The sequence below is a fragment of the Bombina bombina genome, unplaced genomic scaffold (genome assembly GCF_027579735.1).
Source record: "Bombina bombina isolate aBomBom1 unplaced genomic scaffold, aBomBom1.pri scaffold_2429, whole genome shotgun sequence".
In the NCBI taxonomy this organism is placed as follows: domain Eukaryota; kingdom Metazoa; phylum Chordata; class Amphibia; order Anura; family Bombinatoridae; genus Bombina; species Bombina bombina.
The window spans coordinates 2,008-20,432 of NW_026512130.1; positions in this window are offsets into that span (position 1 = coordinate 2,008).

Consider the following 18,425-nt stretch of genomic DNA (forward strand, 5'->3'; position numbering starts at 1 on the left):
ATTACTTGAGGACTTCAGAGAGGCTTATTTTCGATTAAAACTAATCCCCAAGGAAGGTAGGGCCACAGCAGAGGCTGTGGCATGGTGCTATAGTTTTGCTAACCGGTTGCCAGCTTTAATTTGCTCTGGTTTGGGCAGTAAGGGGTTAATTGACTTGAAATTTACTGTACAATCATTTCAAAGCATTAGGATTATATAGTGAAAATTTCATAAAGATTGGATGATTTTTGGAGATTTAGTAAAAAAGTGTGCGCTTTTTATTATTTAAAGGCACAGTACCGTTTTTTCAAAAATTGTTTTTTTACTGTATTTGAGTGCTGTCTAAGTCTGTTTAACATGTCTGAGCCTACAGATAGACCTTGTTCTATGTGTTCAATAGCCATGGCGGTACCCCCTTTACATTTGTGTTTAAAGTGTGCTAAGGTATCTAAACATTTTAAAGACCATGCAGTGACACTTAAAAATGTAGCTCAAGATGATTCTTTAATGGAAGGTAACGAGGATAGTCCTCCTTCCTCTCCCCATGTGTCGACACCAGTTATGCCCGCGCAAGCGATGCCTATTACCTCTAGCGCATTGGGCCCTATTACATTACAACAATTAGCAGCAGTCATGGATAATTCCCTTGCGGCATTTCTATCCAAACTGCCAGTTTTTCCTAAAAAGCGTGATAGCTCAGTTTTAAGAACAGAGGATGAGCAATCAGAAGTTTTGGATGATTTATCTGTTGTACCCTCACAACACTCTGAAGTGGCAGTGAGGGATGTACTGTCTGAGGGAGAAATTTCTGACACAGGAAAGGTTTCTCAGCGGGCAGAATCAGATTCCTTAGCGTTTAAATTTAAGCTGGAATTCCTCCACGTACTGCTTAAGGAGGTTTTAGCTACGCTGGATGATTGTGACCCCATGGTGGTCCCAGAAAAATTGTGTAAAATTGACAAGTTTCTAGAAGTCCCTGTATACACTGATGCGTTTCCGATCCCGAAGAGGGTGGCGGATATTGTGACTAGGGAGTGGGAGAGACCAGGTGTACCTTTTGTCCCCCCCCCTATCGTTAAGAAAATGTTCCCCATAACTGACCCCAGGCGGGACGCGTGGCAGACGGTCCCTAAGGTAGAGGGAGCAGTCTCCACACTAGCCAAGCGCACAACCATACCAATAGAAGACAGTTGTGCTTTCAAAGATCCTATGGATAAAAAATTAGAAGGTTTGCTAAAGAAGATATTTGTTCAACAAGGTTTCCTTCTTCAACCGATTGCCTGCATTATTCCTGTAACTACTGCAGCGGCTTTTTGGTTTGAGGCGCTGGAGGAGTCGCTCCAGAGGGAGACTTCATATGACGAAGTCATGGATAGAATTCATGCTCTAAAGCTGGCTAATTCTTTTATCACAGATGCCGCTTTACAATTAGCTAAGTTAGCGGCGAAAAATTCTGGTTTTGCCATTATGGCGCGAAGAGCGCTTTGGCTCAAATCGTGGTCGGCTGACGTGTCGTCCAAAACAAAACTATTAAATATTCCTTTCAAGGGTAAGACCCTATTCGGCCCAGAGTTGAAAGAAATTATTTCGAATATCACTGGGGGAAAGGGCCATTCCCTTCCACAAGATAGACCGTTTAAGGACAAAAACAAGGCTAATTTTCGCTCCTTTCGCAACTTCAGGAGCGGTCCTGCTTCAACCTCTGCAACCGCAAAGCAAGAGGGTAACGCTTCCCAGCCCAAAGCAACCTGGAAGCCTTTGCAGGGCTGGAACAAGGGTAAACAGGCCAAGAAGCCTGCGGCTGCTACCAAGATAGCATGAAGGGGTAGCCCCCGATCCGGGACCGGATCTGGTAGGGGGCAGACATTCTCTCTTTGCTCAGGCTTGGGCAAGAGATGTTCCAGATCCCTGGGCATTAGAAATTGTTGCTCAGGGGTATCTTCTAGAATTCAAGGACTCTCCTCCAAGGGGAAGGTTCCACATTTCTCGTTTGTCTTCAGACCAGACAAAGAAACAGGCGTTCTTACGCGGTGTAGAAGATCTTCTAAAGATGGGAGTGATACACCCAGTTCCAATTGCAGAACAAGGACTGGGATTTTACTCAAACCTGTTTGTAGTTCCCAAAAAGGAAGGAACTTTCAGGCCAATCCTGGATCTAAAAATTCTAAACAAATTCCTCAGAGTTCCATCTTTCAAAATGGAAACCATTCGGACAATCTTACCGATGATCCAGGAAGGTCAATATATGACTACCGTGGATCTAAAGGATGCGTACCTACATATTCCTATCCACAAAGATCATCATCAGTTCCTAAGGTTTGCCTTTCTGGATACGCATTACCAGTTTGTGGCCCTTCCTTTCGGGTTGGCCACCGCTCCCAGAATTTTCACAAAGGTGCTAGGGTCCCTTCTAGCGGTACTAAGACCGCGGGGCATTGCAGTAGCACCTTACCTAGACAACATCTTAATACAGGCGTCGTCTTTTCACAGAGCCAAGGCTCATACGGACATTGTTCTGGCCTTTCTAAGGTCTCACGGGTGGAAGGTGAACGTAGAAAAGAGTTCTCTGTCCCCGCTCACAAGGGTTCCCTTCCTGGAAACACTAATAGACTCGGTAGAAATGAAAATATTTCTGACAGAGGTCAGGAAGTCAAAGCTTCTAACTACTTGCCGAGTTCTTCATTCCATTCCTCGGCCTTCTGTGGCTCAGTGTATGGAGGTAATCGGATTAATGGTTGCGGCAATGGACGTTGTCCATTTTGCCCGAATTCATCTCAGACCACTACAACTGTGCATGCTCAAACAGTGGAATGGGGATTATGCAGATTTGTTTCCTCAAATACAAATGGACCAGAAAACCAGAGACTCTCTTCTCTGGTGGTTGTCTCAGGATCACCTGTTTCAGGGAATGTGCTTCCGCAGACCGGAGTGGATCATTGTCACGACCAATGCCAGTCTGTTAGGCTGGGGTGCGGTCTGGGACTCACTGAAAGCTCAGGGTCTATGGTCTCGGGAAGAATCTCTTCTCCCGATAAACATTTTGGAACTGAGAGCGATATTCAATACGCTCCAGGCATGGCCTCAACTAGCGGAGGCCAAATTCATCAGATTTCAGTCGGAAAACATCACGACTGTAGCGTACATCAATCATCAGGGAGGAACAAAGAGTTCCCTAGCGATGAAGGAAGTAACCAAGATCATCAAATGGGTGGAGGATCACTTCTGCCACCTATCTGCAATTTACATCCCAGGAGTAGACAACTGGGAGGCGGATTTTCTGAGTCGTCAGACTTTTCACCCGGTAAAGTGGGAACTCCACCCGGAGGTTTTTGCTCAGCTGACCCAGCTATGGGGCATTCCAGAATTGGATCTGATGGCGTCCCGTCAGAACACCAAACTTCCCCTTTACGGATCCAGGTCCAGGGATCCCAAGGCAGCATTGATAGATGCTCTAGTAGCGCCTTGGTCCTTCAGTCTAGCTTATGTCTTTCCACCGTTTCCTCTTCTCCCTCGGCTAGTAGCCAAAATCAAACAGGAGAAGGCTTCGGTAATTCTGATAGCGCCTGCGTGGCCACGCAGGACTTGGTATGCAGACCTAGTGGACATGTCATCGGTTCCACCATGGAAACTGCCATTGAGGCAGGATCTTCTAATACAGGGTCCATTCAAGCATCCAAATCTAGTTTCTCTGCAACTGACTGCTTGGAGATTGAACGCTTAATTCTAGCTAAGCGTGGGTTCTCTGAATCAGTTATAGATACTCTGATCCAGGCCAGAAAGCCTGTCACCAGGAAAATTTACCATAAGATATGGCGGAAATATCTTTGTTGGTGTGAATCCAAGGGTTACTCGTGGAGTAAGATTAGGATTCCAAGGATATTGTCTTTTCTCCAAGAAGGATTGGAGAAAGGATTGTCAGCTAGTTCCTTAAAGGGACAGATATCTGCTCTGTCTATCCTGTTACACAAGCGTCTGGCAGCAATACCAGACGTTCAGGCGTTTGCACAGGCTCTAGTTAGAATCAAGCCTGTCTATAAACCTGTGGCTCCTCCATGGAGTCTAAATTTAGTTCTTTCAGTTCTTCAAGGGGTTCCGTTTGAACCTTTACATTCCATAGATATTAAGTTATTATCTTGGAAAGTTTTGTTTTTGGTAGCTATTTCTTCTGCTCGAAGAGTTTCAGAATTGTCTGCTTTGCAGTGTAATTCACCCTATCTGGTGTTCCATGCAGATAAGTTTGTTTTGCGTACCAAACCTGGTTTCCTTCCAAAAGTGGTTTCTAATAAGAATTTTAACCAGGAAATCATTGTTCCTTCTCTGTGCCCTAATCCAGTTTCTAAGAAGGAACGACTGTTACACAATCTTGATGTGGTTCGTGCTTTAAAATTCTATTTAAATGCAACTAAAGATTTCAGACAAACATCATCCTTGTTTGTTGTCTATTCTGGTAAGAGGAGAGGTCAGAAAGCGACTGCTACCTCTCTTTCCTTCTGGCTGAAAAGCATCATCCGATTGGCTTATGAGACTGCTGGACAGCAGCCTCCTGAACGAATTACAGCTCATTCCACCAGAGCTTTGGCTTCCACATGGGCTTTCAAGAATGAGGCTTCTGTTGAACAGATTTGTAAGGCAGCGACTTGGTCTTCACTGCATACAATCGCCAAATTTTACAAATTCGATACTTTTGCTTCTTCGGAGGCTTTTTTTGGGAGAAAGGTTTAAGGTTTTGCAAACAGTGGTGCCTTCCGTTTAGGTTACCTGACTTGTTCCCTCCCTTCATCCGTGTCCTAAAGCTTTGGTATTGGTATCCCACAAGTAAGGATAAATCCGTGGACTGGATACACCATGTAAGAGAAAACAGAATTTATGCTTACCTGATAAATTACTTTCTCCAACATAGGTGTGTCCGGTCCACGGCGTCATCCTTACTTGTGGGATATTCTCTTCCCCAACAGGAAATGGCAAAGAGCCCAGCAAAGCTGGTCACATGATCCCTCCTAGGCTCCGCCTACCCCAGTCATTCTCTTTGCCGTTGTACAGGCAACATCTCCACGGAGATGGCTTAGAGTTTTTTAGTGTTTAACTGTAGTTTTTATTATTCAATCAAGAGTTTGTTATTTTAAAATAGTGCTGGTATGTACTATTTACTCAGAAACAGAAAAGAGATGAAGATTTCTGTTTGTATGAGGAAAATGATTTTAGCAACCGTCACTAAAATCCATGGCTGTTCCACACAGGACTGTTGAGAGCAATTAACTTCAGTTGGGGGAACAGTGAGCAGTCTCTTGCTGCTTGAGGTATGACACATTCTAACAAGACGATGTAATGCTGGAAGCTGTCATTTTCCCTATGGGATCCGGTAAGCCATGTTTATTACGATTGTAAATAAGGGCTTCAAAAAGGGCTTATTAAGACTGTAGACTTTTTCTGGGCTAAATCGATTCATTATTAACACATATTTAGCCTTGAGGAATCATTTTATCTGGGTATTTTGATATAATAATATCGGCAGGCACTGTTTTAGACACCTTATTCTTTAGGGGCTTTCCCAAAGCATAGGCAGAGCCTCATTTTCGCGCCGGTGTTGCGCACTTGTTTTTGAGAGGCATGGCATGCAGTCGCATGTGAGAGGAGCTCTGATACTTAGAAAAGACTTTCTGAAGGCGTCATTTGGTATCGTATTCCCCTTGGGGCTTGGTTGGGTCTCAGCAAAGCAGATACCAGGGACTGTAAAGGGGTTAAAGTGCAAAACGGCTCCGGTTCCGTTATTTTAAGGGTTAAAGCTTCCAAATTTGGTGTGCAATACTTTTAAGGCTTTAAGACACTGTGGTGAAAATTTGGTGAATTTTGAACAATTCCTTCATGTTTTTTCGCAAATTTAAAGTGACAGTAACGGTTTTATTTTAAAACGTTTTTTGTACTTTGTTATCAAGTTTATGCCTGTTTAACATGTCTGAACTACCAGATAGACTGTGTTCTGAATGTGGGGAAGCCAGAATTCCTATTCATTTAAATAAATGTGATTTATGTGACTATGACAATGATGCCCAAGATGATTCCTCAAGTGAGGGGAGTAAGCATGGTACTGCATCATTCCCTCCTTCGTCTACACGAGTCTTGCCCACTCAGGAGGCCCCTAGTACATCTAGCGCGCCAATACTCCTTACTATGCAACAATTAACGGCTGTAATGGATAATTCTGTCAAAAACATTTTAGCCAAAATGAACACTTATCAGCGTAAGCGCGACTGCTCTGTTTTAGATACTGAAGAGCATGACGACGCTGATAATCATATTTCTGAAGGGCCCCTAACCCAGTCTGATGGGGCCAGGGAGGTTTTGTCTGAGGGAGAAATTACTGATTCAGGGAACATTTCTCAACAAGCTGAACCTGATGTGATTGCATTTAAATTTAAGTTGGAACATCTCCGCATTCTGCTTAAGGAGGTATTATCCACTCTGGATGATTGTGACAAGTTGGTCATCCCAGAGAAACTATGTAAAATGGACAAGTTCCTAGAGGTGCCGGGGCTCCCAGAAGCTTTTCCTATACCCAAGCGGGTGGCGGACATTGTTAATAAAGAATGGGAAAGGCCCGGTATTCCTTTCGTCCCTCCCCCCATATTTAAAAAATTGTTTCCTATGGTCGACCCCAGAAAGGACTTATGGCAGACAGTCCCCAAGGTCGAGGGAGCGGTTTCCACTTTAAACAAACGCACCACTATACCCATAGAGGATAGTTGTGCTTTCAAAGATCCTATGGATAAAAAATTAGAAGGTTTGCTTAAAAAGATGTTTGTTCAGCAGGGTTACCTTCTACAACCAATTTCATGCATTGTCCCTGTCGCTACAGCCGCATGTTTCTGGTTCAATGAGCTGATAAAGGCGGTCGATAGTGATTCTCCTCCTTATGAGGAGATTATGGACAGAATCAATGCTCTCAAATTGGCTAATTCTTTCACCCTAGACGCCACTTTGCAATTGGCTAGGTTAGCGGCTAAGAATTCTGGGTTTGCTATTGTGGCGCGCAGAGCGCTTTGGTTGAAATCTTGGTCGGCTGATGCGTCTTCCAAGAACAAGCTACTTAACATTCCTTTCAAGGGGAAAACGCTGTTTGGCCCTGACTTGAAAGAGATTATCTCTGATATCACTGGGGGTAAGGGCCACGCCCTTCCTCAGGATCGGCCTTTCAAGGCAAAAAATAAACCTAATTTTCGTCCCTTTCGTAGAAACGGACCAGCCCAAAGTGCTACGTCCTCTAAGCAAGAGGGTAATACTTCTCAAGCCAAGCCAGCTTGGAGACCAATGCAAGGCTGGAACAAGGGTAAGCAGGCCAAGAAGCCTGCCACTGCTACCAAGACATCTGGTGGGGGGCAGACTCTCTCTCTTCGCTCAGGCTTGGGCAAGAGATGTTCTGGATCCTTGGGCGCTAGAAATAGTCTCCCAAGGTTATCTTCTGGAATTCAAGGGACTTCCCCCAAGGGGGAGGTTCCACAGGTCTCAGTTGTCTTCAGACCACATAAAAAGACAGGCATTCTTACATTGTGTAGAAGACCTGTTAAAAATGGGAGTGATTCATCCTGTTCCATTAAGAGAACAAGGGATGGGGTTCTACTCCAATCTGTTCATAGTTCCCAAAAAAGAGGGAACGTTCAGACCAATCTTAGATCTCAAGATCTTAAACAAGTTTCTCAAGGTTCCATCGTTCAAGATGGAAACCATTCGAACTATTCTTCCTTCCATCCTGGAAGGTCAATTCATGACCACGGTGGATTTAAAGGATGCGTATCTACATATTCCTATCCACAAGGAACATCATCGGTTCCTGAGGTTCGCATTCCTGGACAAACATTACCAGTTCGTGGCGCTTCCTTTCGGATTAGCCACTGCTCCAAGGATTTTCACAAAGGTACTAGGGTCCCTTCTAGCTGTGCTAAGACCAAGGGGCATCGCTGTAGTACCTTACTTGGACGACATTCTGATTCAAGCGTCGTCCCTTCCTCAAGCAAAGGCTCACACGGACATTGTCCTGGCCTTTCTCAGATCTCACGGATGGAAAGTGAACGTGGAAAAGAGTTCTCTATCTCCGTCAACAAGGGTTCCCTTCTTGGGAACAATAATAGACTCCTTAGAAATGAGGATTTTTCTGACAGAGGCCAGACAAACAAAACTTCTAGACTCTTGTCGGATACTTCATTCCGTTCCTCTTCCTTCCATAGCTCAGTGCATGGAAGTAATCGGGTTGATGGTAGCGGCAATGGACATAGTTCCTTTTGCGCGCATTCATCTAAGACCATTACAACTGTGCATGCTCAGTCAGTGGAATGGGGACTATACAGACTTGTCTCCGAAGATACAAGTAAATCAGAGGACCAGAGACTCACTCCGTTGGTGGCTGTCCCTGGACAACCTGTCACGAGGGATGACATTCCGCAGACCAGAGTGGGTCATTGTCACGACCGACGCCAGTCTGATGGGCTGGGGCGCGGTCTGGGGATCCCTGAAAGCTCAGGGTCTTTGGTCTCGGGAAGAATCTCTGTTACCGATAAATATTCTGGAACTGAGAGCGATATTCAATGCTCTCAAGGCTTGGCCTCAGCTAGCGAGGGCCAAGTTCATACGGTTTCAATCAGACAACATGACAACTGTTGCGTACATCAACCATCAGGGGGGAACAAGGAGTTCCCTGGCGATGGAAGAAGTGACCAAAATCATTCTATGGGCGGAGTCTCACTCCTGCCACCTGTCTGCTATCCACATCCCAGGAGTGGAAAATTGGGAAGCGGATTTTCTGAGTCGTCAGACATTGCATCCGGGGGAGTGGGAACTCCATCCGGAAATCTTTGCCCAAGTCACTCAGCTGTGGGGCATTCCAGACATGGATCTGATGGCCTCTCGTCAGAACTTCAAAGTTCCTTGCTACGGGTCCAGATCCAGGGATCCCAAGGCGGCTCTAGTGGATGCACTAGTAGCACCTTGGACCTTCAAACTAGCTTATGTGTTCCCGCCGTTTCCTCTCATCCCCAGGCTGGTAGCCAGGATCAATCAGGAGAGGGCGTCGGTGATCTTGATAGCTCCTGCGTGGCCACGCAGGACTTGGTATGCAGATCTGGTGAATATGTCATCGGCTCCACCTTGGAAGCTACCTTTGAGACGAGACCTTCTTGTTCAGGGTCCGTTCGAACATCCGAATCTGGTTTCACTCCAGCTGACTGCTTGGAGATTGAACGCTTGATCTTATCGAAGCGAGGGTTCTCAGATTCTGTTATCGATACTCTTGTTCAGGCCAGAAAGCCTGTAACTAGAAGGATTTACCACAAAATTTGGAAAAAATATATCTGTTGGTGTGAATCTAAAGGATTCCCTTGGGACAAGGTTAAGATTCCTAGGATTCTATCCTTCCTTCAAGAAGGATTGGAAAAAGGATTATCTGCAAGTTCCCTGAAGGGACAGATTTCTGCCTTGTCTGTGTTACTTCACAAAAAGCTGGCCGCTGTGCCAGATGTTCAAGCCTTTGTTCAGGCTCTGGTTAGAATTAAGCCTGTTTACAAACCTTTGACTCCTCCTTGGAGTCTCAATTTAGTTCTTTCAGTTCTTCAGGGGGTTCCGTTTGAACCCTTGCATTCCGTTGATATTAAGTTATTATCTTGGAAAGTTTTGTTTTTAGTTGCAATTTCTTCTGCTAGAAGAGTTTCAGAATTATCTGCTCTGCAGTGTTCTCCTCCTTATCTGGTGTTCCATGCAGATAAGGTGGTTTTACGTACTAAACCTGGTTTTCTTCCAAAAGTTGTTTCTAACAAAAACATTAACCAGGAGATTATCGTACCTTCTCTGTGTCCGAAACCAGTTTCAAAGAAGGAACGTTTGTTGCACAATTTGGATGTTGTTCGCGCTCTAAAATTCTATTTAGATGCTACAAAGGTTTTTAGACAAACATCTTCCTTGTTTGTTGTTTATTCCGGTAAAAGGAGAGGTCAAAAAGCAACTTCTACCTCTCTCTCTTTTTGGATTAAAAGCATCATCAGATTGGCTTACGAGACTGCCGGACGGCAGCCTCCCGAAAGAATCACAGCTCATTCCACTAGGGCTGTGGCTTCCACATGGGCCTTCAAGAATGAGGCTTCTGTTGATCAGATATGTAGGGCAGCGACTTGGTCTTCACTGCACACTTTTACCAAATTTTACAAGTTTGATACTTTTGCTTCTTCTGAGGCTATTTTTGGGAGAAAGGTTTTGCAAGCCGTGGTGCCTTCCATTTAGGTGACCTGATTTGCTCCCTCCCTTCATCCGTGTCCTAAAGCTTTGGTATTGGTTCCCACAAGTAAGGATGACGCCGTGGACCGGACACACCTATGTTGGAGAAAACAGAATTTATGTTTACCTGATAAATTACTTTCTCCAACGGTGTGTCCGGTCCACGGCCCGCCCTGGTTTTTTTAATCAGGTCTGATAATTTATTTTCTTTAACTACAGTCACCACGGTACCATATGGTTTCTCCTATGCAAATATTCCTCCTTAACGTCGGTCGAATGACTGGGGTAGGCGGAGCCTAGGAGGGATCATGTGACCAGCTTTGCTGGGCTCTTTGCCATTTCCTGTTGGGGAAGAGAATATCCCACAAGTAAGGATGACGCCGTGGACCGGACACACCGTTGGAGAAAGTAATTTATCAGGTAAACATAAATTCTGTTTTCTCTTACGGTGTATCCAGTCCACGGCCCGCCCTGGCAATTAAGTCAGGTTCAAATTTATTTTTGTAAAACTACAGTCACCACTGCACCCTATGGTTTCTCTTTTTTCTCCTAACCGTCGGTCGAATGACTGGGGGGGCGAAGCCTGAGGGGGAGCTATATGGACAGCTCTGCTGTGTGCTCTCTTTGCCACTTCCTGTATGGAATGAGAATATCCCACAAGTAAGGATGAATCCGTGGACTGGATACACCGTAAGAGAAAGTAATTTATCAGGTAAGCATAAATTCTGTTTTTTTGATATAATCAAAATTTATGTTAAATCTATGTCTTTAGCTATTTTAGCTAGAAGAGCTTTGTGGCTTAAATCTTGGAATGCTGATATGACTTCTAAGTCCAGATTGCTATCTCTTTCTTTCCAAGGTAATACATCATTTGGTTCACAGTTGGATTTAATAATTTCAACTGTCACTGGGGGGAAGGGAGTTTTTTGCCTCAGGATAAAGATTTATGGGTAAATCTAAAGCTTCTAACCGTTTTCGTTCTTAAATAAGGAACATAAACTAATTCTTCCCCCAAGGAATCTGTTTCCAATTGGAAGCCTTCTTCAAATTGGAATAAATCCAAGCCATTTAAGAGATTAAAGCCAGCCCCCAAGTTGGCATGAAGGTGCGGCCCTTATTCCAGCTCAGCTGGTAGGGGGCAGATTAAGATTTTTCAAAGATGTTTGGATTAATTCAGTCCAAAATCATTGGATTCAGAATATTGTCTCTCAGGGGTACAGAATAGGATTTAGAGTAAGACCGCCTGTGAGAAAAAAAATTTCTCTCATGCATTCCAGCAAACCCAGTAAAGACTCAGGCTTTCCTGAAGTGTGTTTCAGACCTGGAGTTATCTTGGGTAATCATGCCAGTTCCGTTTCAGGAACAGGGTCTGGGGTTTTATTCAAATCTATTCATTGTCCCAAAGAAAGAAAATTCATTCAGACCAGTTTTGGATCTAAATTTTTTTAATCGATATGTAAGAGTACCAACTTTCAAAATGGTGACTATAAGGTCTATTCTGCCCTTTGTTCAGCAAGGGCATTAAATGCCCACAATAGACTAGCAGGATGCATATCTTCATATTCTGATTAATCCAGATCGCTATCAGTTCCTGAGATTCTCTTTTCTCTTTTTGGCCTAGCGAACATTCCAAGAATATTTTCAAAGGTTCTCTGTGTCCTACTCTCTGTTATCAAAGAGCGGGGTGTTGCGGTGTTTTCTTATTTGGACGATATCTTGGTACTTGCTCAGTCTTTACGTTTTGCAGAATCTCATACACATCAACTACTGTTGTTTGACATGGTTGGAGGATCAATTTACCAAAAAGTTATTTGATTCCTCAGACAAGAGTTCCCAGATAGATTCAGTGTCATTCCTTTCAGTAGCTTTGTGTATGGAAGTTTTAGGTCTCATGACTATAGCATCGGACGCAATCCCCTTTGCTCGTTTTCATATGAGACCTCTCCATCTTAGTATGCTGAACCAATGGTGCAGGGGTTATACAAGGATATCACAATTAATATCCTTAAATCCCAATGTTTGACTTTCTCTGACTTGGTGGTTAGATCACCATCGTATAATTCTAGGGGCCTCTTTCGTTCATCCAACCTGGACTGATGCAAGTCTTTCAGGTTGGGGAGTTGTTTGAGGATCTCTGAAAGCATAAGTGGTTTGGAAATCTCAAGAGAGAGATTACCAAGAAATATTTTGTGCGATTCTCAGGGCTCTTCAATTTTGGCCTCTGTTGAAGAGAGAACCGTTCATTTGTTTTCAGACAGACAATATCACAACTGTGACATATGTCAATCATCAGGGTGGGACTCGCAGTCCTCAAGCTATGAAAGAAGTATCTTGGATACTTGTTTGGGCGGAATCCAGCTCCTGTCTAATTTCTGCGGCTCATATCCCAGGTGTAGACAATTGGGAAGCGGGTTACCTCAGTCGTCAGACTTTACATCCGGGAGAATGGTCTCTCCACCCAGATGTGTGTTTTCAAGTTGTTCAGATGTGGGGGCTTCCAGAAATAGATCTGATGGCATCTCATCTAAACAAGAAACTTCCCAGGTACCTGTGAAGGTCCAGGGATCCTTAGGCGGAAGCAGTGGATGCGTTGACACTTCCTTGGTGTTTTCAACCGGCTTATATTTTCCCGCCTCTAGTTCTTCTTCCAAAAGTGATCTCCAAAATCATCATGGAGCAATCGTTTGTGTTGCTGGTGGCTCCAGCTTGGCCTCACAGGTTTTGGTATGAGGATCTTGTTCGGATGTCCAGTTGCCAACCGTGGCCACTTCCATTAAGGCCAGACTTTCTATCTCAAGGTCCGTTTTTCCATCAGGATCTCAAATCATTAAATTTAAAGGTATGGAAATTGAACGCTTAGTGCTTAGTTATAGATGTTTTTCTGATTCCGTGATTAATACTATGTTGCAGGCTTGTAAATCTGATTTTAGAAAGATTTATTATCGAGTTTGGAAGACTTAGATTTCATGGTGTTCTCATAAATTCTTTTGGCATTCTTTTAGAATTCCTAGAACTTTACAGTTTCTTCATAAATTAATTTCTTTCATATTGGCAAGATTCCATGAGGCCCACCCTTTTTTATGGTGGTTATTATTTTTTTGTATAAAGCACAATTATTTCCAAATTCCTTTGTTGATGCTTTTTTACACCTTTCCTTATCACCCCACTACTTGACTATTTGTTAAACTGAATTGTGGGTGTGGTGAGGGGTGTATTTATAGGCATTTTGAGGTTTGGGAAACTTTGCCCCTCCTGGTAGGATTGTATATCCCATACGTCATGGGACTCTTGCCAATATGAAAGAAATTAATTTATCAGGTAAGTTCTTACATAAATTATGTTTTTCTCAAGTCTTTTAGATTCTAAAGAGGTATCCAAACTAGATAACATAAAATGGTTCAATTACAAAATATAATGTTTTTCATACCACCCTTGTGTGTTAATGTGTTAATTTATAGGAACATGCTAAGGTAAAAATAAAAACATTTCTTAGAGCACTTTATTTTTAATCCGTTTTCTTTCATTTACTATAAACGTAACATTTGCAGTTGGAGTAAATATATATTCAAAGTTGTACGTCTGTGCCACTTCAGATGAGGATATTCTCATCTTAAACAAAAGGTGCCATTCTAGGAGTGATCTGATAATTTTCTTCATAAATGGGGAGAGTTCACAGCTGCATTCATTACTTTTGGGAATTCAGAACCTGGCCACCAGGAGGAGGCAAAGACACCCCAGCCAAAGGCTTAAATACCCCCCCCCCCCTTCCACTTCCTTCATCCCCCAGTCATTCTTTGCCTTTCGTCACAGGAGGTTGGCAGAGAAGTGTCGGAAGATTAAAGATAGTCTCTTATGGAGGGTAGTACTCTTCAAAATGGAACTGGAGTTTTAAAGGGACACTGAACCCTGCCATTTTAAGCAACTTTCTAATTTACTCCTATTATCAAATTGTCTTCCTTCTCTTGGTATCTTTATTTGAACTGCAAGAATGTAAGTTTAGATGCCGGCCCATTTTTAGTGAACAACCTGGGTTGTCCTTGCTGATTGGTGGATAAATTGATCCACCAATAAAAAAGTGCTGTCCATAGTCTGAAACAAAAAAAACTTAGATGCCTTCTTTTTCAAATGAAGATAGCAAGAGAACAAAGAAAAATTGATAATAGGAGTAAATTAGAAAGTTGCTTAAAATTGCATGCTCTATCTGAATCACAAAAGAAAAAAATTGGGTTCAGTGTCCCTTTAAGCAATCCTATCAGCCTCTCAGTGAGAGCATGGATGAATGTTAGAGTCCGGAGATGCAGGGAGAGTCTTTCTGCGAAACCATCCCGACTCATGTTAACAGCTCCTTAGCAATCCGTATTGATTAGTTTCGCCGCCTGGTTTTTTCTCTCAAGTCCATGTCAGAAGCGAAGCTACTATATGTCACATTTGAAGGGTCGTGTTCCTGATCCACGGCGTAGATTCCGTTAAGATCGTTTAATTTTACTTTGATGATGTGAATGTAATGTAAACGAAGAAGTCAGGGTCTCAGTGAGACTCCTTTATCTTTATGGAATCATGAGTTAATATCTCCTGAGGGGGGTTATTGAACAGGGGAACTTTATTCATGTTTGTTATGTGATTCTGTCTGCTAATGTGTAGTGAAATTTGGGCTTGTGGCTGTATCGGAACATAACGGCCTTTTTGTCAGGCTGCGCGGCCCTGGTGGCCTTGGCGCACTTTTTTCTGGCCTGCACTGTGTACCTTGTGACTAGGCGTGGTCACATTCTGTTCTCCACTCTGTATTCCTGACCATGTGGCGAAGGTTAGAATCTGCTCGCTAGTTGTCTTTGTCACAGGAGGTTGTGAGTGTCCCAGCCATTGGGGGGTGTAAGGTGCCGTTTTTATTTTTTTTCTATCCATAATTTTATACACCAAGTTATGGAGGATTCTGATTCAGAGTCTACTTCGAGTATGAAATGGCCTGGGTAATCCATGCCCATCCGTTATGTTCCGAATGCCACTTTAGAGTGCTCTCTTCTCCCGGAATAGAAAACTTCCTTGGCTACACAAGCAGGTGTCCCTAATGCCGTTACTCCTTCTCTTTAAGGCAGCTTGTTTCCTCCAGAGGTTACGGCACGGTTCCGCATGGCCATATCTATGGCGTTGGCAAAATTACATCTTCCAGAGAGGGAGGTGTTGTTTAGATACTGTCCGTGTTCTGCTAACCAGGACTCGTCAGACGTGGGATCGCTTGGGTCAGGTCAGCCATCTGAGGAAGCGGTTTCCTCTGAAGCTTCAGGGGTCCAACCCTCGGGTCCAGGGTTGTCACTTGCCCCGGCAGAGGTAAGTATTACTTTTCGTTATAGACTGGTGCACCTTGGTGTCCTGCTGCGGCATGTTTTGGCGGTGCTGAAGGATCCCAGTCCTTATAGGTTGGGGGATCCGCGGTCTTCTGTTTCAGACGGCATGCTGGGTTAGACGTGTGGGGATGCAGTTAATCTCATCGTCTTCGATTTCCTGTTTTTTTTGTTGTTGTGTTTTTTTGGGTATCTTATTCCAGTTCTGAGCATTAAAGGAATGGGGTCTCTGATTGGCTGGTCCTGTTAGTGTACCCATTCTTCTTGGGCGTTTAACTGCGGTGCTGCCTTCTTTTTCTTTGATCCGGTTAGGATGTGTTTTATTTATTTTGGAAGCTCATGTCTGTTATAATTTTATCGTTGGGAAACATTTCTTTTCTGGAATTTTATACTGGCGACTTTGTCGCTTGAGCACTTCCGTGGAAGTTGCATGTTAAGGTTTCAGTACATTGTTGTGTCCTTAGTTTTGTTGATCCTGTGGGATCTTGATTTTTCTGTGGCCTGGGTCAGTTTGAATGCCCTTTGTAGCAGGCTGGTCCTGGTTGGGCAATAATCTCTGTTCCTTACGGCTTATATCATCCACGTGGTGCCGGTGTAACTGGTTGGATGGTGATTTTTCTCCTTGGATGAGGAGTTAGTTTCTCTTTGGGTTCTCTTCAGATTGAATTATGCTTTTGCTTGAGTGTTCGCGCTGTGCTGGTTAAGTTTTTCCCTCCTTGAGGTGGATTTGGATGGTGTCCCACCATGGCTTAGTACTAATGCCTAGGGTTGGCGACTTGTGCCACTAAGTCCTCCTTTGCTGCAGGACGCCTGTGGCTTTGGAGGAGTATATTCAGATATTTTGATACTGTTTCACCTCCATGCTGTCTTCTTGTTCCCGTCTCCTCCTCCTCAGGCACGGAGACGCACCATTTTGTAATGTGTTTTTCAGTATCGATAGCCCCGCCTCGTTCTCAGTCAGAGAGCAGAGCAGCGTTTCCGTTCTAACGTCTCTGAGGATTAGGAGAGAAATGTGTTTTGGGACACGATAGTACTGGGTAACAGAGTCATCGCAACTCATGCTCTTCTTCTGTATTTATTCTAAAGGATGTTCCTAAGTGTGGGTTATTAAACTTTATATTTAGGAATCCTGATATAATTTTATCTAGGCTTGTGGAATATGCATGTTTTCATTTCCAATTTTTGTAAATAAAATGTTGTCCTGCTTATTCTTGGAGTGTCTATTTTACATAGGTTCCACATGCATTTCCGTGGTTTGTTAGATTTCCTTTTCTTAAGGAATCATTATCATAATCCAATGAATTATTTCTTTTAACAAGGAATGGAACAGAGGTCTGTTCCTAAATATATTAGATATAATATTTTATTTATTTTTAATATTTTAATTCCATGAATTTATTTTTAGCCTCATGACTCCCTGGAAGATGCTGTTTAGGCTATGCCACAGTTTCTCCTTTAATGTCCCAAACCTTTTTTGGCGACTCATGCTGTGGCCTGCGGTTCCTCTCAAGCTCCTAGAGGAGTTTTTTTTAATGTCTGCCCAGGTGTCTTCTGGTATCTGTGGCATTATCTGCTTTTCCTTGCTTAAGGGGAAATCTCAAGAGGAAATTTATTGAATCAGATAGTAAGGGTTCTGCTTCGCTTGCTTCTACACAGACTGCTTTCCTTATAGGTTGATAGAGGAGGATAGTCTATAGCATTTGAGGGTTATAACTCCGATTCAGACAGTATAATTTCTTCATCTGGTGCTGAAGTAGTTCTCTTCAGATTCAAGCCTGTACACCTTTGGTTATTATTTAGGAAGGTTTGGCAACCTGGTAGACTTAGATTCTCTTGTCGTTCTCAATCCCCAAGAATCTAGATACTTTTATACATACTAGGATTCATCTTTAAAAATTCTCCTGTTGTCGACGGGAATCTTTTTTCCTCATCTACTGTCTGTAATAAGCTGTCTCCTTTAAATATCATGACGCATGGTACTTAAAGTAATAGAGGCCTTTGCTATTTGGTTTGTGTGGCATCTTTTGGTACTTCCTCCAAGGGAGTGATTGTTTCAGTTCCAGTCTAGGAACAGGGTTTGGTTTCTTTTCCATCTTATTCATGGTTCCAAAGAAGAGGGAATTTCTCGTCTTAATTTGGACCTGAAATATTTAAACATTTTTCTCAGAATTCCATCCTTCAAGATGGAGACTATTTGCTCCATTCTTCCTTGGTGCAAGAGGGTCAGTTTATAACAACCTTAGACCTAAAGGAAGTGTGCCCTCAGGTTCCCTTTCAAAAGGATCAAACTTTTTCAGTTTGTGGTTCAACATTGATTTTGTCACAGTTCCCAGAGTTTTTTCATGGTTTTCTGGGCTGAGATTCGGTTCCGGGATTGCAGTGGCGTCCTGCCTGGACAACTTATTGGTTCAGGTGCCATCTTTCTACAAGCAAAATCTTATTGGGAGGTTTTTGTTGTCTGTCTTCGCTCCACGATTGGAAGTGGAGCTGGGAAAGAGCTCCCTTGTTCCAGCTAGAAGGATAGTCTGCTTAAAGACTATTATTGTTTCCCTATCAATGAAATTCTTTCTGACGGAGGTCAGAAAGGCCAAGAGCCTTCCTTTTGCCTCTTGCTTCAGTCTACTGTTTGCCTTCAGTGCTTCAGTGTATGGAGGTGATTGGTCTGATGGTTGCTTCTATAGACACAATTTAGTTGAGCGCTCTGTAGCTGTGCATTCTCAGACAGTGGAATGGGGATTATCAGGATTGTCTCAGAGAATAGGTCTGGATCGACCGCCAAGAGTATTTTTCCTGTGGTGGTTTTCTCAGGAACCTCGGTCTCAAGACACATGTTTCTGAGACCTTGCTGGGCGA